The sequence below is a fragment of the Podarcis cretensis genome, assembly GCF_951804945.1.
Source record: "Podarcis cretensis genome assembly, chromosome: 2".
NCBI lineage: Eukaryota > Metazoa > Chordata > Lepidosauria > Squamata > Lacertidae > Podarcis > Podarcis cretensis.
The window spans coordinates 47,627,477-47,655,137 of record NC_137171.1 but is presented as its reverse complement, the minus strand read 5'-3'; the positions used below and the strand labels follow the sequence as shown (position 1 = coordinate 47,655,137).

Sequence of the window (27,661 nt, the reverse complement as noted above, 5' to 3'; positions counted from 1 at the left end):
AATTTAATATCCCTGAAAAAAACACTCCATTCTTCTTACACCAAAGAGCAGAACAACCCTCTAAACACTTGCAATCTGAAGCACTGGAAATAGTTTCCAGGGGACAGATACAAATCCCATTATAGTTAAAATATGACTTTAATATAGTGAAATCAGACCCAAGATTTTAAAGTGTGATGATTAGCCTGGCTGAGAGACAGAAACAAAACTAAGCTGCTTCTTCTGTATTAACCAATGTAGATATGAAGAACGACATAAATAATTTTCACAGGACTAGGCTGTGTCTTTTTAACCTTCCTTGCACTGAATTCCATGATGTCTATTTGTCATGGCTGTAAAACCAACCCTGAGTAACATAACAAAAGAACTTTTGTTTTTGTCTGAATTAAGCTTTGTTTTAAGACTGAGCCATTACAGAGGACTAATCTACACTGATCAGTTAGAATGTTTAGAATGTGTTATAAAAATCTGATACCAGAGGGCGCTGTAGAGCAGCGATCCCTCATCAATGGAAAATTGCATTCAGGGCCATATTACGGGGGTTTAAAAAAAACATTTTTACAGATCAGTGTAGATCCAGCCAGAGTCTCATGGATATTGGAGCCCACTGAAATTTAGAAAAGGGGGGAAAAAAATCAGCCTTACTTATAGTTTCTTATGACATAATTGTTTATCGTTACTGCTAGGACACAACCAGGTGTAAAATAAATAGAGGATTCATAATGTGCTGTTCAACTGCATTCACAACTGAACAAAACATATCATTGAGTTGAAGCTGGTTTAAGCCATTGGTCTTTCCCCTTCCTGTTCACTCACTCTGTTACTGCTGCCTCTGCCAGCACCTCTGGCTGGGCAAAATTAACAAAGTGCCCTTCAGCTGGATGCAGAGACATGACACTTCTTGACTGCAAGGGGCTGAAAAGGCAAGCCTGAACCATGGCTTGAGAGCCAGTGTGGTGTAGTGGTTAAGAGCGGTGGACTCGTAATCTGGGGAACCGGGTTCGCGTCTCCGCTCCTCCACATGCAGCTGCTGGGTGACCTTGGGCTAGTCACACTTCTCTGAAGTCTCTCAGCCCCACATACCTCACAGAGTGTTAGATGTGGGGGAGGAAGGGAAAGGAGAATGTTAGCCGCTTTGAGACTCCCTCGGGTAGTGATAAAGCGGGATATCAAATCCAAACTCTTCTTGATATGCTGTTACGTCTACCCATTAGTTCAGCAGTGAATAACCCATAGTGATTTTAATTCTCCTAATTACTTTACATCTATGCTTCTAATTATTATATACGAATACAAGCTCCATTCCGCTATATTCATGACTGCATTGTTAACTGTCTTTATAATTGCATATAGGATAATGCACACCCCTAATAGAGCCACGAGTATAGGATACTTTATTACAGTCACTTCATAGAATATATTTTGCATGTACACTTATGACAGTTTAAGTGCACACTGGAAAATGCGAAATTTAACTACGATACGCATGTGCATCATATAAGCACCTTCTCCAGGGAGCTATGATTGGCTGCTGTTCCCATTTGATTTTACATTCAGTGAAGTGACCAGAACCCCTTTCTACATTTTGTCTGTTTGTTTGTGTGTATGCATCCTATTCTTCAATTTTTAGACTATCCTTGAAGGACCACTTTGTGAACACAAAGGTGATTTGTGTAGTTTCAGGGCTCAGGAGGAACTGGAGTCAACAGCAGGAGGGAGAGAAAGCACATAATATCCCAGCAGCATTTACATGGCTCATTTACGGTTTCCTTTTGTGAAATGAATATCCAGCTGCAATTTCTGTCCAGCAAAGAAGCTGAAGCAGTAGTATTCTCATGGGAACACACATCTTAGCAAAGACAGTTATTAGAAAAGACTATATATATGTGTGTGTGTGTGTGTGTGTGTGTGTGTGTGTGTGTGTATATGTGAGTTGTAATTTCAGGTTTGTAAGATGCAGCATTCTAAATTACAGCCACATATTTAAAAGGAAAACTCTTGTATAGTAGCTCTTTATAGTATCTCTGCATAGTACAATTTAATTTTCTATTGGATCTTATCAGTTAATAAATATATTTAAGGATGGATAGGATGCTATACATTTTTTGGAAAGCTTTTTTCCTTCTTCATGGCTCCACCCCTTAAAAATAAAAGAAATCTTGACTGAGATGGGAACCCTCTGTTGTAAATTGTTTCTCTCTCTCTCTCTCTCTCTCTCTCACACACACACACACACACACATACACATGCACACAGTTCAGGATTTATGGCATGCACTTTCCCCCTATAACATTGATAAGGCATATAGAAGGCTGCGGGGGCTGGGGGGTGCAGAACGGGAAAAACATAAGGACTGCTCTTTTTAAAACGATTGTCAAAGGGCACATAAAGTCTCAAGTTCCTAGTTCTCCCTCTTCTTTATAAAGAAGTTAAGTCAGTGTTTTTCAACCTTTTATTTCCTACAAACCTAACTTCTCAAATGATTTTATTTGAATTTTTAAAAGACTGAAGTGTTGTGACTTTTAATTAGAGAAACCTTGCTTGAAATCAAATCATCACCCTTAGAACTGAATAGAAGTGGAAGTTTTTTGTTGGATACTGTTGGCCTTTTTATTTTTAGGAGGATTCACCATTCTGAAGCAACATATAGCTATACTTCCAAAACAAAAAGTTTTCTTTCTTTTAATTTGAAAGGTCTATCCAGCTCTCAGTGGCCCTCAATCACAATAACATTTTGCAGCAGCCACGTGTTTCAATCTAACTAGCAGGCGGAGTTATTTAGACCTCCACTTAGCATTATTTTGTACAAAATTTGTTCATGTTCTTTAAGTGTCAAACTAATAGCATAAGAGCCCTATAGCTAAGCATTTTCAGGTGATGAATATATTTGTAAGAGAAGAATTATTCTACACCATAACTTGTTTTCAGTTGACACATTCCTTCCCCCGCAGTCTCTTCTATTTTTCCATACAGTCTTTACTTCCCTTTCCACTGTATCACTGAATACTTTTCTTGCTTTCTTATTTTCCACCTTGAACTCTGTCACTGTGTGTGAGCACATAGTTCCAGTAAGGATTTTTGAAGTAAAGAAAAGTAAAACAGTTATGATTTAAAATTAGCACCTCATACTGCAAGAATGATCTTGTCAGTTTTGTTATTCAGTAAATGTGATTAATAGCAAAACTGAGAATCACATTTTGGCTTGAAAGCATCTCCCATTGGGGCTGCTTGTTAGTAATAGAGAATTCTCAATAATTTAACTACCATTCCCACCATCCTTGACCACAGGCTGCCCTTGAGAGTTATGTGCTAGAGCCAAAAATCTTAAAGAAAAACCCTAACGTTATGCACCTTACGTTATGCACCCTTATATCCAGAAGCAGCTTGCCCCATCGGGAGGAACCACAACATTTGCTTCCTGACTGGGGTTGTTGTTGCTTACTGGGAGGGAGATGGCAGGAAGGTTCATGTAGCATTGGCACACTGAGGTAGCCAATCCACTGTGCCTGCATCACTCCAACCTTGCTACCACCTCACCTCTCCTCCTCTCGTTTCCAGTAAGTGGCAGTTACATCACTGCCAGGAATTTAGCCTTGCAGCTCCATCCCACCAGGCAAGCTGCTTCTGCTTGTGGTGGCCATTGTGGACTGTAAAGGCTTCCAGAATACCCTGCAATGGAGGCGGAGCCTGGTGCCTCACTGCACTAAGCCTTAAATCACTCCATCATGTCTGCACTTGGGTGGTGATAAGAACTACATATATTATGACAAATGTGACTGACTATCTTAACAACCCCGATTTCTGCTTGCTTATTGTGTGACACCCTGACACAGGAGACTATATTTTTAAGCTTTTAGAGAGAACTAACATTATAGCAGCAAGAAAGTGTTAAGTATCAAAGTAATAGATGAGTGTTCCTCTAAAAGGCAATTTCACTAAATACCATTGATATTAATCTTTCTGAATGTTAATTATATTCTTTTTGACGTATCATCCCTCTATGACCTTTTCTTCAGAATTCTGGTGAATTCATGTAACTGTAGTCATGGAAGCTCAAACATGGACTATGTTTTCATTGTGACAAAGATGATGGGATAGTAACACCAGTTCCAGGTATGAGACAAAAAGCAACTTGCAACAATGATTAATAGTTAAAAATTTAATCAGAAAGCCCATATTTATATTTTATCTTTACCTGCTACTTTTCTTACATTCTGTTTATCCATGCCACCATATATCAAGTTTTTTTTTAAAAGGATTGTCTCAAGAATGCAGACACTAAGATATTGTTGAACAACTTAAAACTTTTTGAACTAGAAATGTCCCAGCAATGTGTAAAAACAATTAGTAATGGCAGTCCTTAATAGAAGAACCTGAACTAAGGTTGAAAAGAGTAAGGGTTGGCAGTCCCAAGATTAAAAAAGTAATGATTCTGCCACTAAACCACTTTTACACCAATCAATACTTCAGAGCATCCAGATTTTATTAGATCCACTGAATAAGCAAAATAAGGTAATGCGGGTGTTTAAGGCTTTTTAAAGAGAACATTTTTATTGGGCACTTGAGAGCCAATTCCTACGTTAAAAAAAATCCAAAATCAATTTATTTTAAAGAGGAAAGTACATGAGAATAGGTTTCAAGGAAACAACGACCATCTTGGCATTTAAGCATCCTAAACAAGACAGTGTTAAATATTCAGGTTCTCTTGTAGATACTGCTTTCTAAAAAAATTAATTGTATTCACCAACTCTGTGCCAAACACAGAAGTGACTCAACATGGTTAGCATATATATATATATATATACACTACTTGAATTGTTGAAGGGTAGCTCTATACAAATCAACCACTTTTTCTAGCTCACATGCAAGTGGTATACTTCATCTGTTTAGGTTTAGGTTTTCAAGTTTTTGTTTTGGGGTAAATATAAGTATATTGCTGTAACAGCAAAGACAAATGTTGTATGAGGAAATGGTTATATTGTGAGGGGGAATTTAAAAACACCAGTGTTGTTTTGTTATAAAGACTGATTGTTTTGTAAAGAGTGAGGAGATTAACTGGCAATTCACTTCTGAATTGATACAGGTTGGTAGGGGTGGGTGCTCAGTTGGCAGCCTGCCATGAAGAAGCAAGGCTGATACAGTCTCAAAAGAGGTGGCTACATGCTTGTGAAGTTTCCCATTATGATACTTAAGAGCAGAATCTTGCTTTTAATTGTACCAGGAGAATTGAAAAGGATTGGATAGTAATAGGCCCTTTAGTGGACATTTTACTCAGAATCATTGGTCCTTAGTCATAGAGCAATAAGGGTTTGGAATTTCAGTGAAAATCTGATGGTTTTTGATAAGAGAGAATGTAATGGGAGGACAGTCAAAAGGAGAAGGGATTGTAAGATTGTAAGAAAAGGCCGAAGGCAAGTTGAAAACCATTGAAGACAGGAGCTGAGACAGGAAGACTTTGGAGACAGTTTTCCAGGATAGGTTGAGGCCACAGTGGCAGGATGACATTGATCTTTGGGAAGCAGGAAGATTTCCCAGAGGAGGCAACTGTGATATCTTTGAAACCATGTACTGGTCTTCAAGCACCCGACTAGAAGGAAGACTTCAGAGAAAAGCCGGAGGAAGTCCATCAGACTGACATTAGTGATTTCATGTGGTGGAGTTCAGTTAAATGGATTAGGATTAGGAAAAACTGGAAAAAAATATTTAAACTGTATTGAGGGTTTATATCCAATTAAATACGGAGTTTTATAAATAAAAGGTAGGATCATACACCTAGAAGTAAAACGAAAGGTGCGTAAGTGGACAAAATTCCCCACATATCTTAATAGTGGCAGTCCTCCACAGAGACAAAAAATCATAATGAAAGCCTTCATGCCATTGGATCTGAAATATAGAAAGTGAAATTAATAAGCAAAATAATTGCAAAATTAAATCATATAAAGTGAAGATGATTTCAACCTTCAGTGAAGGTGTTGAATTTATTAAGTCTGTCCAAACTGATACACCAAAGTATTTTTAAACTTACCTATCTTAAGTAATGGGGCTACCCTTTAAATTAAATTAATGTAATGTCATAGTATAACTTAACTTTTTATTTATTCTGATGTTTGTTTTTTCTAGATTAATAAAGAATATGAAAGCTAGTAATGGTAATTAATTTATAGAAATGATTTTTCTAACACCCTTGCATGTCATCTGCTGTATTGTACCTAGTGACTTGTGTCTTCAAATGCCGAAAAGATACAAAAGCTTTGAACATTAACATCCAAGAGACTAGCAATTACCATCTAAGTCTTTCAGTTGAGTCTGAGCTCTGAGCAAGATTTTTAAAAGATGGGGGTGGGAGGGGGAGAAGCTACATGTAAGACGTTTGTAGTCAAATATTGTTTTCATTATCCAGTGTTTTCTTCACTTTGTAACGAAAAGGCAAAGGAAAATATTATAGATGAGGACAACAAAGACAATAACATTTTAATGTTTTGAGTCCATAAATATGCACATAATATCCTCATTTTGTCAGCAGGTGTGGGTGGTGCAGGAGAACTGAGAATGGTCTCTCCTTTCTGCCTCTGCCTTTTAGTTGGGCTGTGATGATTTTGCAGTGATTTATATTCTAAATTTTTACTGATGTTATGTATATATTCTGTTTAGTTTTTTTTTTTTACTGTTAACTTGGGGTTTTAGTATATATGTTTTCTCTGTCCTGTAAACCTAAAGTGTAGGGTATATTATAAATGCATTAACTATATCCAGTCTATATCTATGCTTATGTAGATATTCCCTTGTACCTCTTCACATGTCCATTATTTTATTTAATATGTCAAATTAAAGGTTGTGGTGGTGGTGGCTGGAGGTAAGTCATTGTTTTCTTACCTCCACCAAATGGCCCTAGGTCAGGTTAGAAGAATATACAAATGTATCAAAGGTCACAGTGAAGTGGTATGTCTTCAGCATATAATGAAAGACATATCATGATGGTGCCAGTCACACCTTCTACAACTTAGAGAAGGCCCTTTCCTGAGCTGCCACTTTCCAAACCTCTAGAGAGCCCCTGCTGTCTTAATATCCAGGTGATTCTGTAGGAAAGGATGCAATCTTTCAGAAATATGGGTTCAAATCATTTTGCACGTTAAACAATAGGGTGAGGATCTTGAACCAGATGCAGAAACAAACTGGCAGCCAGTGCACTGTTTTGGAATAGTTGTTATGTGAGTTCTAAATAGAACCCCAGCCAGCAATCTGGCTGCTGCCTTTGTACCAGTAGATGTTTCCAAGTCATCTTCATGGGAATGCAACTCTATCTAGATCAGCCTCCCTCCCCACCTCTCAAAACCAATAACACATAACTCCTCTGTCTTATCAGAATTCACCTTCAATTAACTGGCTGACATTCCACCCATCACTGCTTCTGGGGATGCTGGAAACACAGGTCTTTAAAACACATGGAGAGCACAATTGCCCTCCACCTGTCGGAGGGCAATGTGGATGACAACAAGGAGGAGGAGAGCTAGCATGCTCATCCCTGTCGGACTTCTTGTTTTGAAAATTGCCTTCTGTTGCATTATGGTTTTATATCAGTAACAGAAGCATTGTGGATTATTATTATTTATGTAAGACAAAAATATTCTCAGTTCCTCATTCCCACAACTGCAGTTATTCTGAAGCTGATTTATTTGTAAACATTTCAATATATTCATTGACTACATAAATATGCCCTTTTTAACTAGTGATTTTCAGCAACAAGTGAGCAATGGTTGTTTGACTGATTCATGTGCCTGCAACCAGTACTTTCTCCAGACAAATTCCATATCTGAGTCCTAAATAGTCTTAATGAAGAAGGCCTTGTCCCCAGATCACACTTTATACCTTTAAAATAATACTGTTATAAAGTTATCTGGCTATGTAATGGGAGGAAATCATGAGATGGTGGGTGGAATCCACCATATGGATTCAGCTTGCCATATGGAACAACCCTCAATGTTCTTCGCCCATGCACTGTTCTAGGGGTTCCCCTGAACCCCCCAAGAACCAATTTTGGGGGTCTATAAGGGGAAGGGGGGAACCCATTGTGCAAAAGGAAGTCCTTGCACAGGGTTTATTCTGACAGGGCTGGTTAAGTGAATCCCGCTCTACACTTTAACTGACTTAGAAGAATTTTATGGCTTTTTTGCTCCAATATGACAGCCAAACTAAACTACAGCACATCTGTGTATCTGAACCGAAATATTTCCCAATCGCATAAAGAATAGGTTCTGAGGATCTGCTGATAAGGGGAAAGGTTCAGCACCATTACTGGTATGCCACATTTGCTCTTGAAATCCAATTCAACCTCTCTTCCCACTTTCTATGTGAATTGCAGATACAGTTAAACATGTGCATTTTAGTAGCTTAATAAAGCTTCCATTGGTTTAGTAACAACAAAAATTATTTGCTGTTCAAATATTTGTTTGTTATTAATGATCAAATACTAATTTTCTGCTAAAATTGAATAGGGATGTAGACTATTCCCACCTTCACTGTTTTGAGAAATTTGCTTGACTTTATATCTCAACTCATTTAAGTTTTCTTCTAAATTGCTTTATAAAATCAGTATCCTGAAAATTCACCTTGATTCTTTTTTACCTGCCATGTAGAGTAAGTGTAGGACCTAATATTTTAATAATTGTATCAGAACTAGTTTACCTTTCTTCCAAAAACATCAGTATAAAACCAAAGGCCTTGGATCATTCTGCTAAAGCTGAAATATTGTGACCAAATTTGGTATTGACTCTAACTTTAGATACGGGGCAATCATGTTTAGGTTATCAGTATGGATTTAAGTAGTCAGAACAATATAACTATTCTTCATGCACATTCCCATATCAGTTTTCTGAAAGTGCCCTTAAAAAAATTACAAATAGATATGTTCCTTATTTGCAAGATAAACCCCCCCACTAACGTTGTTCAAAACAATCAGTGAACAGTGGCCTCTGTGCGAATTTGATTGTTAGCTTGCTGGGTTCAGATTCAGAATGATAACTGTTCACGTTAGTGTAGACAGGAAATGTTTCAGAGGGTTTGATATACAGTATTATGTATCCTTTTGATGAGCTCTATTCCAATGCTTATTTTTTCGGAGACAATGAACACAATGTAACTTTAGGCTACTATGCTGTTACAGACAGTTGAAATCTGGTATAAAGAGAAGGGGTAGAATTCCTTATCACATTGACAAGGCAAATGGAAAGAACATTTAACAGAGTCATATAACACTGTATTGTCATACTTGTACATAATATTAACATAAAATAGTTATGGCTTTATCTCAAAATGGAAATACAAAGAGAAGGGGTAGAATTGGCAACTCTAGCCAAAAGTGGGCTTCAACATTCTAAAATATATTAACATGACCAAGTAAAGCAAGAAAAAACTAAGAATACTGAACCAAGAACAGCTATGGAACAGACTTGAAAGAAACCACAGTCAGAATGTAATCTTCAGAAGTAAAAAGATTTGCATACTTCCCTTGTCTCCTCAAGGTATTTTCACATTATGCTAGAAATGTACATGTACATCTAAATTTAACAGGTGTCTCATTTTCTACACAGATGGTGGTGATCATAAGGTAACATGTAAACATATAAAGCTAATTGCCACTGGCTCTAGTCAAGTACAGCTAAAAGGAGATGATCTGAAGAAGAGAACCGTCAACATGGCATGCAATCCGGCCTAATAGCATAAAATGTAAATAATATTCATTATTATTCCTAATATTAAAAATGGAAATTACAGCATTTACATATTGCTGCAAGGGCTATTGGAATTTCCCCTCCCACAGTTAAGCATTTATTACCAGCTGGGTCACAGAAATGATATATTTCTCACTGTGGGAGGTTGAGGTTCCAATAGTCCTGAAGGAGGCTACAATAAAACCTGTCCTGAAAAAGAAAAAAAATGACTTGATCTGGTTGGTTATATAACAATCACCCAGTATCAAATTTGCCTTTTCTGGGTAAGGCGATAAAGCGTGAAGTGGAAAAACAGCTCCATGTTCTTGGCTGAAACTAATTACCGTATTTTTCAGTGTATAAGACTAGGTCCCCCCCCCCTAAAAAATAATATCAAAAATTAGGGGGCGTCTTATATATTGATACATCTCCCCCCATTTTCTTAAATCTGAGCCCCCCCAAATAGGGGGTGTCTTATACATGGGGGCATCTTATAGATGGAAGAATACGGCATTTCCATCTTGGTTCAGAACAGAAACTGCTTTGATCACCCTGGGGATAACTTTTGCCAGAGAAAAAGAATGAAACCATGTTGATCTTCCTAGATCTCTTAGTGGCTTTCATACAATCTACCGTATTTTTCCCTCTATAACACGCAGATTTTTTCTCCTAAAAAGTAAGAGGAAATGTCTGTGCGTGTTATTGAGCGAATGTGTGGTCCCTGGAGCTGACAGGCGCGAGTGAAGGCAAAAATCAGGCAAATATCAAATCGTCTGGAGAAGGGAAGCCTTGAAAAGAGGAAGGTGCTGCTTTCCTGCATTCTGCCTCAGGGTCTTACTGCCCACCCGCTCTGTTTCCTTACTGTGTTTGCTCAAACGGAACAAAGAGCAGAGAAAACCCCTCCCCTCCAGGCAAGCAGAGGGGAAAGCAGAGCGTCTTTCCTTCTAACTCCTCTCCATGCGTCTAGGGACTCGCAGGCAACATGCAGGTGGGGGGGGGGAGAGAGAGAGCTGGCTCGCTTGGGTGGGTGGGGGAACTTTTGCTTTCCTTTCCTCCCTCCGGTAAAAACCCTCTCCTGCATTCTTAGCCAGCTGCTTCTCCGCACACCCCTCTCAGTGCTCCTTGTCCCTTCTATGTTTTTCCTTCCCTCCCCACTTAAAACGTGGTTCCAATCACGGATCCACATGGATCCTCAGGATCTTTGCATTGGGTCACCCCAAATTCACCATCAGATCACATAGCAATCATCTGGTGCAAAAACAGGGCTGCAATGGTGCAAAAACGTGGTTACAAAGCACGGATCCACATGGATCCTCAGGATCTTTGCATTGGGTCACCCCAAATTCACCATCAGATCACATAGCAATGATCTGATGCAAAAGCAGGGCTGCAATGGTGCAAAAACGTGGTTACAAAGCACGGATCCACATGGATCCTTAGGATCTTTGCATTGGGCTACCCCAAACTCACCGTCAAATCACATGTCTGTGGCCGCAGCATGAAGCACAAAAATGATACATCCACTGTTTCATTCAGAATTTTTTTTCTTGTTTTCCTCCTCTAAAAACTATGTGCGTGTTATGGTCAGGTGCGTGTTACTGAGCGAAAAATACGGTACTTTGAACCATCTCTGTAGGACAGGATTGGGATATGTGTATATACATATGTGTATATGTGTATATGTTTTGAAACAGCTCAAGTCCTACTTGGAGGTAGGTCCTCGTGAGTGGAGCTGGAAGACTGTTGCTTCACGCAAGTAGCTATTGGTTTATTAAGTGGTGCATTTACAGTGGTACCTCAGGTTAAGAACTTATTTCGTTCTGGAGGTCCATTCTTAACCTGAAACTGTTCTTAACCTGAGGTACCACTGTAGCTAATGGGGCCTCCCTCTGCTGCTGCACCGCTGGAGCACGATTTCTGTTCTCATCCTGAAGCAAAGTTCTTAACCCGAGGTACTATTTCTGGGTTAGCGGAGTCTGTAACCTGAAGCATCTGTAACCCGAGGTACCACTGTACTTGAAACTACTGGAAGAGATCATCAAGAGATTTGGGCTGGGATATTATCTGTATGTGTATTATACTCAGAAATATATTGCATTTCCACCTTTTGATCCCAGGCATTCTATGGACATTTTGAATTGGTGTTTGATAGCAATGTTGAATTGGCTTAGGGTAAGCAAGCTGTAGCTTAATGCAAACAATATAGAAGGGCTATTGATTGAGGGAACTGTTGTACTCTGCCTTATTTGAATGGGGTTGCAGGTCTCTTGAAGCAAAAGGTTTACAGTGGAAGTACTATCGATGCTCTGGTGATGGCAGTGGTTAGGAGTGTGTGCGCTTAAAAACAACTCTAATATGCCAACTGTGCCCTTTCCGAGAAAGATCAGACCTGGCCTGTCATTCATGCTCTTATCGCCTCTAAGATAGATTTAGGGCTGCTTTAGGAATTTGAATTGTATGAATTACTTGTCAAAACTATGCAGTCCATTCCCTGCTTACTGAGGCTTACCGATCAAAATTTTGTTGTCTGCTGGCTTTTGCAATTCTCTGAATGCAGTAACCGTTCTCATCTCTTGTAAAAATATGGGTTTTCAATCTTTTTTTAAAAAAAATATTAAAATATATATGCTTGTGTCTCTCTTACATATAAAACCATGCTTATTTAGATGTAAGAGTATATCCTTTCTCATCTCATCTGGACAACCAGTTCAGTTAGGAAGGGAATAATTTCACCACTAACATGTTTGGACAAAGCAACATAGGCTTTCAAATGCAAAGTGATGTTTCTTTGAGGAGACAAAAAGCAGAAAGGAAAAGGTGATGTACTGATGAGTCCTGTGGACTGTGCTGCAGTATGGGGGGGAAAGCCAAATAAAATAAAAAATAAACATCAAAAGAAAAAAACCAGACAGCATGCATAGGTTGAGGGGCAGGTAGGTAAGGAGGAATATGGATACAAAAGGTACCGTTGTGATAGGTACAGAGCATAATGATGGGAAAACACTTGCAGAGACAAAGCAGCAGGATGCAGTCCAAACTGCATTCTCAGTACCTAGAGAGAAGTCCTGTGGGATGCTTAAGAAGATTAAGAGTGAAAGGGAAATGGAATATGGTCACTCAGTTATGCATATATACGTGAATGCATGCAAAACAAGATGAAAACCCTCCACAAAAACTTTAAACACAATATTACACAAAACAACTCTGTGAGAAAACAGAAAAGTACACAAGAAGCCAACTTATACAAAAATCAAACTGAAGGGTCCAACTAGCTTTGTATTCCTATATTGACTCACAGTGGCTTTTTGTGGTTTCAGGCAGAGCTTTCCCAACCCTCCCTGCAGTGCCAAGAACTGAACATGGGACCTCTTTCAAGCAAACCATGGGCTCATGTTACAAGTCAACAGAATGTTGGGTAAACATATGAGAAAATGAACTAGACTCAAAGGAAACTGATTCGCCCACCCCAGTTATGCACTTTGCTATGAGTTTTGTAAGGTCTGGTTCCCTGCTTCCCTGCTTTTCTGCTGGCCCATTCCAATGACAGTGGTGGTCTTGTTTAGGGGACAGCTTTGAATAAGACTTTGCCCAATATGTCTTATTAAAAACATAAAGGTGTGCAAATGCATCCCTGCTTCCTCTCTTTTGTCCCAAGATGTTTCAGAGGATCCCCATACCACCCTACTACTACCCCTACTACCAGCAGATTTTGGGAGTCCCAAGGGGAAAGGAGAAGAAGGTGGAGCTGTGTTCCCTTCTGCTCTCTAATGGACACTATTGGATTTTAGCCATCATTTTTGCTACTATTTGTCCTTGTCCACTGTTTTTCATTGCTAATAATAATAATAATAATAATAGTAGTAGTAGTAGTAGTAGTAGTTAATACTTGTATAGTATTTTCAGGTGATCAAAATGTGTCACACATATTATCTAGTTGAAATCCTTATGACAAATTTGTAAGGTAAGTCTGTTATTATCCCCCATATTGCAGCTGGGGCGGTGGTGGCGGGGGGCGGGGCGGGTTGAGGCTGCGACAGAGGTCTCATCCACACTTCTGCTTCTGCTGTGCCAAGAAAGCACGAGTCTAAGTGGTTTTCTGCTTGATCTGCACTTTCTAGGCCCCACTCCTTTCCAATGGAAAAACTGCTCTTTAGAGATAGTTTGGAACAAATGGCAATCTAAGGAAAACCTAAATTGCCATTTGCACCGACTGAACGCTAAAGAGCAGTTTTCTCCTGTTGGAAACAGTGGGACAAGAGGAAGTATGGGCAAGCCCAGAGTGACGTCATGGCAGAGGTGACATTTAAACTTGACACTTCCTGATTTGAAATATGGTTTGTTTCATTGCATTTTTTTTAAGAAAAAAAGGTGCCAGTACCTTGAGTAAAAAAAGGTAAAGGTACCCCTGCCCGTACGGGCCAGTCTTGACAGACTCTGGGGTTGTGCGCCCATCTCACTTAAGAGGCCAGGGGCCAGCGCTGTCCGGAGACACTTCCGGGTCACGTGGCCAGCGTGACATCGCTGCTCTGGCCAGAGCCAGAGCCAGAGCCAAAGCCAGAGCCGCACACGGAAACGCCGTTTACCTTCCCGCTGGTAAGCGGTCCCTATTTATCTACTTGCACCCGGAGGTGCTTTCGAACTGCTAGGTTGGCAGGCGCTGGGACCGAGCAGCGGGAGCGCACCCCGCCGCAGGGATTCGAACCGCCGACCTTTCTATCGGCAAGCCCTAGGCGCTGAGGCTTTAACCCACAGCGCCACCTGCATCCCTAGTACCTTGAGTACCCCTATAAAAAAGCACTGGTTTGTTTAATCTTAGTGTTATATTGAATTAACATTATATGTTTTGATTGGCCTGTTGATATGCTGTTCCTATGACTATTTAAATGTTGCCGATTTGTCTTGTAATTGTTAATAAGTTTTCTTTAAATGTTTTATTTTATTCAGTTGTTCTAGTCTGATGCATGAACTACTTTGGACATTGTTTCCCATGGAAAAGTGACATACAGATCAACTGATGATGCCATCAACATTATTGTCAGCCACCACAACAACACTGGGCTACTTTCAAAAATGGGAAATTGCAATTGGTCCAGAATACAGCTGCTAGGATTCAGGTAGGAGTTGTGAATGGAGACTACGTTGTGTCATTGATCAGCTTCAGTCTTCATTAACAAATGCCTGGCTATTTTCTTGCCTTCAGGCATTAAAAATAACCACAGGCAGACCTTTTAACATTACTACTAAAACCACAACTTGCCAACCTGTATCTGTCCCCTTATTATGAGCTAGATTGTAGCTGGGTTATTGAAGAATCCTGCTGAGCTAAAACTTTTCTTCACCAGCAGCTTTACAACTGCCTGTGAACAAGGCCTTCAAACACTGAATTGCATCCATCCATCTTGCTTTGGTGTTGTCGCCAAATACAGTTGACAGAGGATGGGTCAAGGAGACTGCTGGGTTTGATCTCCAGAATTTGGGCGATGCACACTCTGAATCTGATTTCTGTAATGCAGGGACTTACAAATTTGAGAGATATGGGAATTTATAAGCAGTACAGAGGGAAGCTTGTCCAACACTACTCATTATGGGTATCAGGCAACTGCAGGATTATGTTTCTTATGATGAATGGAGCTGAAAGCTGCCAGAAAGTAACTTTCGTTTTGGATACCAAACTCGCCTACAGTTGCATACATCCACCATTACATTTAAAGTTGGCTATTTTCAAGATGTCTGAATAATAAAAATTATATAGTTGTTATTCCATGGAATTTATTCTTGGTGATGTTTGCCAGCGGTCTGCTAAAATGGAAGCTCTGGGAATTTAAAATCTTTCTTTCCCAAGTGTTATAATGTAGTCATTTGTAATTTGCATCACACATTTGTATCACAATGTGCTGCAGTCATACCACAAGCCAAAAAACTATTTCAAATTAGATAAATATTCCTAATACAGTGGTACCTTGGGTTACATACACTTCAGGTTACAGACTTCGCTAACCCAGAAATAGTGCCTTGGGTTAAGAACTTTGCTTCAGGATGAGAACAGAAATCGTGCGGCGGCGGTGCAGCAGCAGTGGGAGGCCCCATTAGCTAAAGTGGTGCTTCAGGTTAAGAACAGTTTCAGGTTAAGAATGACCTCCGGAACGAATTAAATACTTAACCCAAGGTACCACTGTATTATGTAATATTGTGTATAATATTGGCTTAATGGATAGATAAAGTATTTCAGATCTTGTCTTGCAACTAGCATTTTCCCTTCACATTTCAATCTGCTTTACAGTTAATTTTGCTTCCCTGCCCCGCATCACTGCAGATTACAAATAGAATTGTATGTTTCTCTTTTCCTGTCCATTATGTATTCCTGATCTGGGAATGCTACGAACATTTGATTGTGGCACTAACAAGAGCCAATGCAAAAGTTATGTAAAAAGCAGAGCCAGTGGGGCTGCAAATAACTTTTCCATTCATTTTTTAAACATTTGGTGCAATATATCTTTATACCCCACAGCGATATATTGGAGCACTATGGAAGAGATACGTAGGAGATATGTAAGTGTTTAGGATTGGATAAGGCTATAAAAACTGAATCTTAATCAGGACCAGACAGGGGTGTAGTTCCTTGAGGACCTGATGATACAGGGAAACTCCCACTGAAGAAGCAAGTTTGCAGCTTAAGGGGGCTCCTGGGTCCAGCACTTCTACTGGATGCTCAATTGTGATTGGTGACCCAGAGTGCCATTTAATCACCTTAACTGCTATTGCACCTGCATTCTTACCTTGAAAAGCCAAACCCAGCATGGGAATTTCAGTTTGATCCAGAATGTGGTTGCCAGAGTTATGGCAAAGACCAGAAGATTGGATCATATTACTATGATCTTTAACCACCTGTACTGGTTATGAATTTATTTCAGAGCTCAGTTCAAATTTCTGGCTTTGCTCTATGCTTTATTTTTACTTGGTTGCATCTTAAGCTAATTGCCTTTGGAAACATCATCTCTAGCAAACATACCTAGAACTCCTCTCTGTTATGGATACCTTCCTCTTACTGGCTGAGATTCAGCATGGTTACCTTCTCAGTTGTGATGCCAGATTGTGGAACAGCTTGCCTAAGGAGAAGCACTACTTGACTCTGTCGCTACCCACATTTTGGCAGGTGGCGAAGATTATTTTATTCCGGGGAGTCTTGTCCTAATTTGGCCTTTCCATTATGTTTTAACAGCTGCTTTTACTGTTTTATTGTTGCATAGCATTTGTAATTTTTATTTTATGAATTGTAGCTGTTTTATTTTGAGTCACCTTAAATACGCTTTGATGTAGAAAGGCAGGAGAGAAAGCTACTGAAATAAATCAATAATATATAAATTCATGATCCACAGGCCACACGGCAGAAACACATTTGGAAACAATGCTAAACATCACACTAGAATCTATTTATGGCAGTACCTTGCTCTTGGACTACTTCACATCTTCATTTGGTTTGGCTTGTCCCGCGATATAAACTCTTGACAATTTTTCTTTCTATGCCCTCTCTCTTACAATTTCTGCTTCAGTTTTTACCACATGAGTATTCTGTCTGAATCCTTCTATGGATTAAAAATTACTGCACTGAATGAAATCCTAAGGATATTAAAAAAGGTTTTTGACTAATCCTTTGATGCCCCTTTTTATATCATTTAAATTAACCCAGGAATCAATCGGACTACCTGTCCATTTCCAAAGGCATATTTTCATCTCACTTTTAGATCAGTAAAGGCTCTGCTGATCAGCAGAGGCACAAAACACGTTCCTGTAGGAATTACACACACAGGATATTATGATACTTAAAGTTTCATTGCATGTTGATGGGAATACATTTAAGAGCAAACAGAATTCTGATACAATCACACCAAGATGACAAACTCAATTTAACAGTGTTTGCCAACATAATCCTCAAGATGCTCGGCTCCCCATCAGTGCTTGTTGTTGCATGGCTACAATCACTGAATGTGAATTTTAAATTAAAAGCCAGAGAACAAAATTATGACTAAAAGTTTACAGAAATGGAGATTTGGTATCTTTGATTCCTGCACCAGTATAAATTACACAACCATACATTGTTTTCAGATATGCACTTTTCTTCTGGGATTCAAGAATTTCAAAAAGCTTAAGGAGCTGGTGGGTGAGATTCCATCATTGGAAATAAGAGAAGGGAGTCCACGTTGGATGGGAGTTTCTTGAAGGTGAAATATTGAAAGCACAAATGCAGACAATTCCAACAAGAAATAAAAGTGGGAGGCATCTAAAGAAACTGGTGTGGCTGCATAAGGAGCTGACAGATGAGCTGAGATTTAAGGGCATGTATAAGAAATGGAAGAAAAAGGAAATCACAAAGGAGGAGTATATACAACTAGCAAACAGTTGCAGGAAGAAGTTCAGGTGGGCCAAAGCTCAGAATGAACTCAGGCTTGCAAGGCAGGTTAAATACAATTTTTAAAAGTTTTTTGGGCTAAGGGAGGAGAAGGAAGGGAGGCTTTGAAGAAGAAGGAAGAAAAAAAGCAAGTAATAGGTCCTGAGTGCAGATAAATGCTATTGGGTGATAGGCAGAAGGCAGAATTGCTCAATACCTACTTTGTCTCTGTAGGAAAGCAGTGCCCAACCTGGTGACAACAAAAGAAATGATGCAAGGTAAGTAAGGGCCACTTTAAATAAATTCAAATCTCTGGGCCTGATGAGCTGTACCCAGGTGTACTAAAGATGCTTATCAGATGAAACACTTGCCTCTCTCCTCCTTCCTATGTTGTTCTGTGGGTTCTCCCAACTCCCACTCAGCCAATTTGGGAGGTGGAGGTGGGCACACACTGGGAAGAGATAGTAGAAAGACACCAAATATGATCTTTTGTTTTTATCCCACTGTTTGAGGCCGAAGAAATCTAAATGGCCAACTCCTATCAAGGCATCTGTGATCACTAATTGACACACACCTATTACTTAAAAAGCTGTATTAATAATACCATATATTTGTCAGGTTGACTCAACAGGGCATGTAGAGGAGCATTTATAATAGCTTTTTGTAACTGCTGAACTCGCTTTGCCATGCTTTGCCATTTTTGAATGTTTTGCAACACTAGTTTTTATCTAGTTAAAGTATGTGTCTGACCTTAAGTTAGTAATTTTGATTCCAGAAAGGGGGGAGTTGTATCAAAAGCTTGGGGGGGCGCTCCTCTAAAACAGTATTTCTTTCTTGTCAGGAAGTCATGGTAAAGGATGAACAAAACGTTTATCAGGTAAAATAAAATATCATACACACTTTTACACCTTCTGATTAAGAATCCACAATGTCAGAGAAAATCCTTGCTCTTCCTACAATGACAGCATACAGTATTTGTGGGACGATGCAAGCAACTGGTATATTTTACTATCAATTGCCCAATTCTTCGGATTGGTCTAATGGAATATGTAGTGAAATGCATACAATATATTAATTAGGAACATAGAAAGCTTCACTATACCAAGTCAGCCTAGTGACGTGTTTAACTCAGTATTGCCTACACTTACTGGCAGTGTCTCTCTGGCATATCAGATAGGAGTATCTCCAACTTTCACCCCCTCTGCAGATGCCAGGAGTTGAACCACTGAATCACAGTTTCACCGCCCACTGGTGCAGGTTCAAATAACTGCTAATCTGAAACTTGTATAACTACCAATAATAAGTTCATGGAGGCAGAAGACATTTGCACCCAAATGTCCTCATTCAGTCATTGAGGAGTGCCTACATTATTCAAATGCAAACTTGTGTCTATTTTTGCCCCCCCCCCAATAATGACAGAATTGCTGCTCATGAACGGTACAAAAAATAGGATCAGTTCCTGTTCCAAAGTATGATAGAGGGAGAATAAACAAACACTGCATCATAGCTATTGTCTGCAGTCTTGTAGTTGGGCCCAACATTGTTACTCTCTGTGCTTTTTATGTGACTCTCATAAAATTCAATTAGTCACAGGAAAGCACCAGGTGGATTAGACCAACCCAATTGTTCTGTGGGAGATTAGGTGAAAATGGATCATAGCAGTAAAAGTGCATCTAAAACTGCAGCTGGAAAAAGTGGCAAAAGTGCCACCACATTAACCTAAAAAGAGAGTGAGCTCATTGCCCTATGCAGGTGCAAAATGTCTCTTTTTATATGTTCTCAGTAACCATTTTGTGTGCTTGACTGCCATCACACAGCTTGTCATGATACCAATTAGATCCATTATTGTCAATGGAAATACAATGACAGCATACAGTATTTGTGGGACGATGCTGTCTTCAAGCAACTGGTATATTTTACTATCAATTGCCCAATTCTTCGGATTGGTCTAATGGAATATGTAGTGAAATGCATACAATATATTAATTAGGAACATAGAAAGCTTCACTATACCAAGTCAGCCTAGTGACGTGTTTAACTCAGTATTGTCTACACTTACTGGCAGTGTCTCTCTGGCATATCAGATAGGAGTATCTCCAACTTTCACCCCCTCTGCAGATGCCAGGAGTTGAACCACTGAATCACAGTTTCACCGCCCACTGGTGCAGGTTCAAATAACTGCTAATCTGAAACTTGTATAACTACCAATAATAAGTTCATGGAGGCAGAAGACATTTGCACCCAAATGTCCTCATTCAGTCATTGAGGAGTGCCTACATTATTCAAATGCAAACTTGTGTCTATTTTTGCCCCCCCCCCCAATAATGACAGAATTGCTGCTCATGAACGGTACAAAAAATAGGATCAGTTCCTGTTCCAAAGTATGATAGAGGGAGAATAAACAAACACTGCATCATAGCTATTGTCTGCAGTCTTGTAGTTGGGCCCAACATTGTTACTCTCTGTGCTTTTTATGTGACTCTCATAAAATTCAATTAGTCACAGGAAAGCACCAGGTGGATTAGACCAACCCAATTGTTCTGTGGGAGATTAGGTGAAAATGGATCATAGCAGTAAAAGTGCATCTAAAACTGCAGCTGGAAAAAGTGGCAAAAGTGCCACCACATTAACCTAAAAAGAGAGTGAGCTCATTGCCCTATGCAGGTGCAAAATGTCTCTTTTTATATGTTCTCAGTAACCATTTTGTGTGCTTGACTGCCATCACACAGCTTGTCATGATACCAATTAGATCCATTATTGTCAATGGAAATAACAGTTTGTTGCCAACTCATGACAAGAACAAAATTAACTTACATCTGCCTTCCTGCTGTGCATTCAGCTCTCAGTCCCAGCTGTCACCTTGCTCTAACACCCACACCCTTACCTGTTCTCTCTAGCTCACAAGGACAGCTTTATGGAGAGAAATGCCTTGGGTGCATTTTCTAATTATCATCCTCAAACATCCTAGAAACAGACACACAGCTGAAATATTTTCACAGATAGATTATATATACATACCTTTAGTGAATAGAAAGACTAATCAAAATGCAACAATTGAAGATAAATTCTAGAAAGAGGAAGACTAAGGACTTTCTCTCTAAATTGGCAGATTAGGGAAAGCACCTCTGGTAGGGAATATGCAACTTTAATCTTTATTATGGAATGATCACAAATGGACTGTTTCAGAATACCATCTGTTCTCAGTGAAGCATCAGCAGGATGCATGGCTCAGTGGCTCACTCTGTCCTTCACCTTGTGTTCTTGATTCATAGCATGCCCCCCCTCCACACACACACACACACACAATTTGAAAGGCTAGGATGTATTGAAAAGAATTTCGTAAATGTGCATGCACATTTGGCATTCCTTTTTCTGAGACAATAACAATATATTTGTGACAGAACTGACAGATGCTGCTGTACTTAACAAGCAGCATCATCGCCACAGAAAACAGGTTCACGAATGTGTGATCTTGGGTTAAGGGAGAACTCTCTTCATAGAACTGAACATAAAGAGCTTTCTGTTTGATGGCCAAGATGACTAATAAATGTCAGGCTACATTATAAGCATGAATAATACTTTTTTTCTTTGATGGAACATTTGACAAATACAACAAAAATGCTACACACTTTAATTAAATAACTGCTTTTCTTGCTATAGATCTTGTTCAAATGTTAAACCAAGCCAATGCTGCTTCTGCCCCTAAGGAAAGCCACCATCTTATTCTCTACCACCTCCACAAAAGTAGGTGTTAAGAGTGAATGGCCTCATTCATTTTGCCTTATGATTTTCTATTATCTTTCTTCACCTTTTATTACCTTTCCTTACAGATTGACTTGATATTTACTTTTGATTTCTAATTATTTATAGATTCAAATGGGTAGATACTCTGATGTTCACCCTAAAATGCTTACAATATTCATAGTTGAGTGTAATTTAACTATATTCACCTTATCAACAGTAAAACAATAATCACTTAGCTTGAAAAGGAAATAGAATAAAAAATAACGTGTATAGTTAGAAAATATGAAACATTGGTCTTACAGCAATGCAATTACTAAGGATAACATTCAAAACATGTTATTGTCATTAAAGAGAATTTTTTTTAACAGACTATTGTTTTATCATTGGCATACTTCTTAAAACTCTAGCTCATCAACAGATGCCTTCCTTGTGGAACACAACAATGACAAACAGAACACCACACAAAAAGGCACATTCACAAAACTGAGATATGAAAGGAGCCCCCTTCCGATCCCAAATGTATTTCTTATCTATTAAATTTTGAGAGTTCACTGGGAAGAAAAATTAAGCCTAGAACATTTTTTTAAAAGCACAAGCAGCACCCACCAAATAATTTACTACTAGGAGCTCACAATACATAACACTAATTAAAATAGAAAAGAAAAAAATAATTTTATTTTGTGACATTGCTTGTTTTGCTGGTCTACCTGTGAGCTGGCATAGTAACGTAGAGCATGTGTTAACAAAATATCCTTCATAAGGATGCTGCAAATGTTATGGATTTCCTATGTATGAAGGAAGAAACATCAATCACAGCATGTGAACACATGCCTGCCACCACTGAAGGTTCCTATAAACAACTTGGGAGCTACAGCCTACTACACTCATTCTGTTTGCTCTACCAACTTATCTTATCAGGGCTCCTTGGAGCTGTCCATGGTCCTGTATACTCTCTGTTCAACCGACATTGCCTACTTCCCCTGCAAACCTCAAGCACCCATTGAACATGAGAAATGTTTGTGAATTCATTTTTAAAGTGTTTGAAACACTGTCTGGACAGAGAGTGTTTAACTGAGTAAATGTTTGTTGTATTACACTCTGTTTGTCATAACTCAATATGTGCTATCAAATGTGTTTTTATACCACAAGGGTGATTTAGAATTAGTTACGATTGCTGTTACAAAAATGGGAATTTGTTAAGATTTTAAAGATACAGATCAGATGCTTGTTTTCCAAAACTTCTTGAAGTAGTTGGCATTTGCCACTATGAATATTAAAGAATCCAGGGCAACTGGAAGAATGTCATAATTCATTGTTAATTATTGAAATGGTATCAACGGTACTTTAAAGTACCAATATGGCTTATGAAAAAGTTTCTCCTACCTCCTATATTAGATCTAGGTTCCACATTAAATAAAAAGACAGCTATAATGATTAGGTCTGTGCTGAATGCAATAAAAACATACAACAAAAAGTGGATATACATCTCTATGGTTTGCTCACAGTTTTGTCACCTAGTTCCAAGTCTAACCATCTTATTAATTGTGCAACCCCCCTGCCCAAAATCTGTCAGAGTCACTGAACACAGAATTCTTCCTAGAGAAGAACTGTGACAAGTGCTTTAGGTTCCTTGAAGTGAAGAGACAACAACTTTTCCTTCTAAGGGGTAGGACACCTGATACACATTTATAAACGACACGAATTCCTTCCTGAGAGAATTTCAAAGATTTGATATTTTCAATTTAATCATTTGTACAGGGCACATTCCAAAAATGTTGCTACTAAATGCCCATTTGGTGCAAACATTTTAAATAAAGGCAGTGTGAGTTTATTGGAAATGGGGAGAGGTTGAGGAAGTGAACTGATGCTGTGAATCATCTGACTCACATTGAGATCATAGCTCACCCTGGTTGTAGTTCAGTCTCACTTACTGAAGTACATAGTACATTTCTAGTACATAGAAACAAAAATGAGAAGGTAAATAAGTCTTCAAGTTATCAAACTGTAGCCTTTTTCTAGGGTTGATCTGGATCCTGAAGAATTTTGTGAGTTTTCAGTTCTGTTAGAAATTGCCTAATATTTCTAGAAATTTCATGTTTAGTTTCCTATAATGAAATTATATAGTGATGGTGACTACTAGAGAGAACAGTAACTTGAGGGAGAGATGCTTTCTGACCTCCTTGAGGGCATTGACTGTGAGTGAGTGATGGGAGAGCGGTAGGACATCCTTACCTAGCAATGGATGGGAGGTAGCATGAAGGCAGAGATGGCTCAGTTAGCACTGTAGTTTACTGCCTGGCTAGCAGATCCTGCCACTGGTGCAGGACATGGTTGGCAGCAGAGACTGCTAGCCAGTCAGATGATGCACAGTCACATTATGTCTGGCTAAGTCACATAGAACAACAAAGTAAAGTAATGCTTTTCACATAATGCACAATTAAATTATGGAACTCACTGCCACAAGATTCATGGAGAATAAGTGAACTTCAATGCTTATTAGGAAGGATGGCTAAGTAACTAGCTACAAGAGGCAATGTTTCACTGAATATCAGTTACTGAGGATGAAAGCAACAGAAAGAAACACTTTGCAATTTTTGCGGGTTGTCCCGGAGGATCTGTGTGAAAAGGGATGCTGGACTATACGGGCCACCATTTTGATCTGGAGTGCTCTAGTTGTCCCATTGCTTCTACCTCCAGGTAGTTATAGTAGGACTGGTGTGGAGAACCTGTGATCCTACAGATGTTGTTGGACTTGCATTCTTATCACCCCAGCCAGCATGACCAAAGGTCAGGGATTATGGGAGTTGTGGAGGGCCACATCTTCCCCACCCCATAAGTTTTGGGATGCATCTCCATTTGTCTGTTTAATCATCCCACAGCAATATGAGTGATTCCCACTAGCAAATCAACTCACCTCGTCATAATCCCTTGCAAGCCCTACCCACAAAACTTAAGTTGTTCCATTATCTATGTACAAATATATATTCCTGGGGGATATATAGTCACCAAATTGGACTAACCAGCACATGTATCGTTGTCTGTCTGTCACTCTATCTACTCCAGTATCTTCTCTACTTTATGCATAGGAGAAAAACAAGATTCTTCTCTATAAAATGCTTGCTGAAATTAAAAGTGATGTGCAAGCTGAAATTAAAGTAAAGGGACAAAGCCTTTGCCTATTTCACTAATAATGTGATATAAACTATGACTAGACTTTAAACAGTTAATATCCTGTGAGAAGAAATACCAGCAAATTCTCTTACAGAAAATTTGCTTTCAACAGCACTGAAATAATGTTCCAGTAATACTGAACAATTTCTTAGCTTTTTATTATTATTATTATTAATGCCCATCAGTAGTCAATTTTTTTACAAGGGATGAAAGAATGATTCTAAAATTTAAACATTTTTCATGAGCCTGTACAAGTAAAAATAGACTTTTATAGGGCTATAGAGTTAGTCTGTCTTAAGAACTATGTAACAATTGATTGAAAAAATAATCCTTCTAATAGTAAGGCCGATTATTACTTTTGCAATATCTATTATGTAAAGTGCACAAGCATGCACAAATCCACCTCTCGTTCTGTTGGAAGGACACTTGTTTGGAAATCCAGCTTTGCAAGCAGGCTTAAAGAAGAATGGCATGCAATACGCTAAGGATAGATACACATTACATAACGAGTTGTTGGGCTCCCAGAGCTATGAATACCAGTGTGCCTTGGAATAAAGGCAAGACTGCATTCATTTGTTTGGAAACAATTGCCACTAGGTCTTGTAGCTGTAAAATTTATCAGAAACTACCATATTTTTCAGTGTATAAGACAAGCTTTTTTGACCCAAAAATGAGGTTCAAAATTTAGGATCATCTTATACATGGGTAGTGCTGAGGGGGCAGCGGGCAAATGGTTCTTTGGTGCGAGCCTGAGACTGTAAGTGGCAATTGGCCACTTGATTGTTGGTGGTGGTGGGGAATGCCGAAAATCGCTCACCCGCCAGAACACAGCACACAACCACTCACATCACAGCTGCCCGATGGCCACCATTAACCCTCCCCATTCCACTGTCACAGCCAATAGACAGCTACCCTTGTCACAGCAAGCGGGAGCGTGATTGGCAGCCGCTGGCGGTGATTGGGTAGCTGATAGGTGCTTTCCCCTTGTGTCGCAGAAACCGCCTGATTGCCACCAGCTAATGGTGGCGATCAGGCAGCTGTGACACAAGTGGTTGTGTGCTGTGTGAAAGCACTTGTGAAAGTGAAAGCACGCCTGTATTTTGGAATTGTTAAATTTTGCAGATGGGGTGCCAATGTCTCAAAATGACTAGGTGGAAAATAATTATACCATGGACAAAATTTCCTTATTGCGGCCAAATAATTCTGTCACTCAATATCATATAGGCACTATCTAATTAAATTATTTGCTTTACTGAAGCCCAGTGTTAATAACTCTTGCGGTTATAAACCAGAAAAGTAAAGCTTTCGGTTGACAATTTTAGGTCAAGTGCTCTCATGACAATCTTGCAATACTAAGGGTAGTAGACTGGTGGGGTTTAAATTTAGCCAAAGCCAATATGGGGTTCAGATTTTGATAGGCACTCACCTTGGATGTACAGATGCTAGACCTGCCTTTTAATTAGCTGTAGTTAGTTAACGTGCACATACAGCACATTATGGTAGTCTAATCATGTGGCTACCAATCATGTGCCAAGGCTATCCCTGCTCAGGAATGGTTTTAGGTGGCATACCAATCAAAGTTGGTAATAGGCAGTCTAAACCACTGAGGTCATCTGGACCTTTAAAATGCAGCTGTAGTATGGCTCTAGGAGCATTGCCAAACTACACATGGTCTCATTCAGAGAGCCTAGAGCAAGGGTTGTTTTTTTAAATATACATGTTTTCCCTTATGCCAAATAGAGGTTTGGTGTGTGTGAGAGAGAATGAGTGTGAGTATAATCAGGAAAACAGTGAAAGAGAAAATGGAATAAGCATCCAAAAGGGTTCCCCACAGTATGCACCATTCCAAATTGAACCTCAATTCCCAACATTGGTAATGAATGAGAAATAATACCATATGTTATTTATAGGTTAAAATAAAATAAAAGTAATTTCCCTTCAATAGCTATCTAAAAGAAAGACACATTTTGCCTTTATACTGCAGCATTCTGCCATTATTCATCTAAGTTATCTAAGATTCCTGCATTTCAAGGGGTTGGACAAGATGACTCTGGGATCCCTTTCAACTCTACAGTTCAATGAGACAGTTACTCAGACTTGGGGAAGGGGAGCAGGCTATAACTAGCTGAATATAAGTTCCTCTGCATTAACTACATCCAGTCATTCTATTACCAAGTAAATCACACATATAGATATTAGATACTAGAAATTCCATTTTTCAGTACCCCTCCACAATTCACAAAAGTAAAAATATTGTTCAAAAGCATGAAGTAATGCTACCACCCCCACCATGCTCAAGGAAGGAGCATAGCTTGCATTATTGTCAGGCTTTAGGAAAAAAGACGTATGATTCAATCACTGTAAGGTAGCTCTCTTAAAATTTAATCTCTTATGCATACAGCACTTCCTAATGAGTCCACTAGGAATAAACAAATTAGTCTCCAGGATGTATTATGCATTAATTAATCAGACAAATAGTATTAAGAAATGTGAAATATTTGAAAATTAGTTCTAAACACAATGCTCACATTAGGAAAACTGGGACATAGGAAGAATAATAGCATAATGAAAATGTCAGTTTGTACCAATTCAAGTTAAATCAGCTGCAGTTTATTCTACAGTTATTTAATTTATTATCATCTGCATATGAACA

General features: G+C 39.0%; 1 long non-coding RNA gene across 1 annotated transcript; it reads left to right on the top strand.

The window, feature by feature from the left end:
- Nucleotides 1-4,084: 4,084 nt before the first annotated feature.
- Nucleotides 4,085-14,785, top strand: LOC307209318. The gene is made up of 4 exons (XR_013835544.1): nt 4,085-4,113; nt 9,588-9,723; nt 13,025-13,122; nt 14,652-14,785. It is a non-coding gene; the product is annotated as an uncharacterized lncRNA (long non-coding RNA).
- Nucleotides 14,786-27,661: the final 12,876 nt, after the last annotated feature.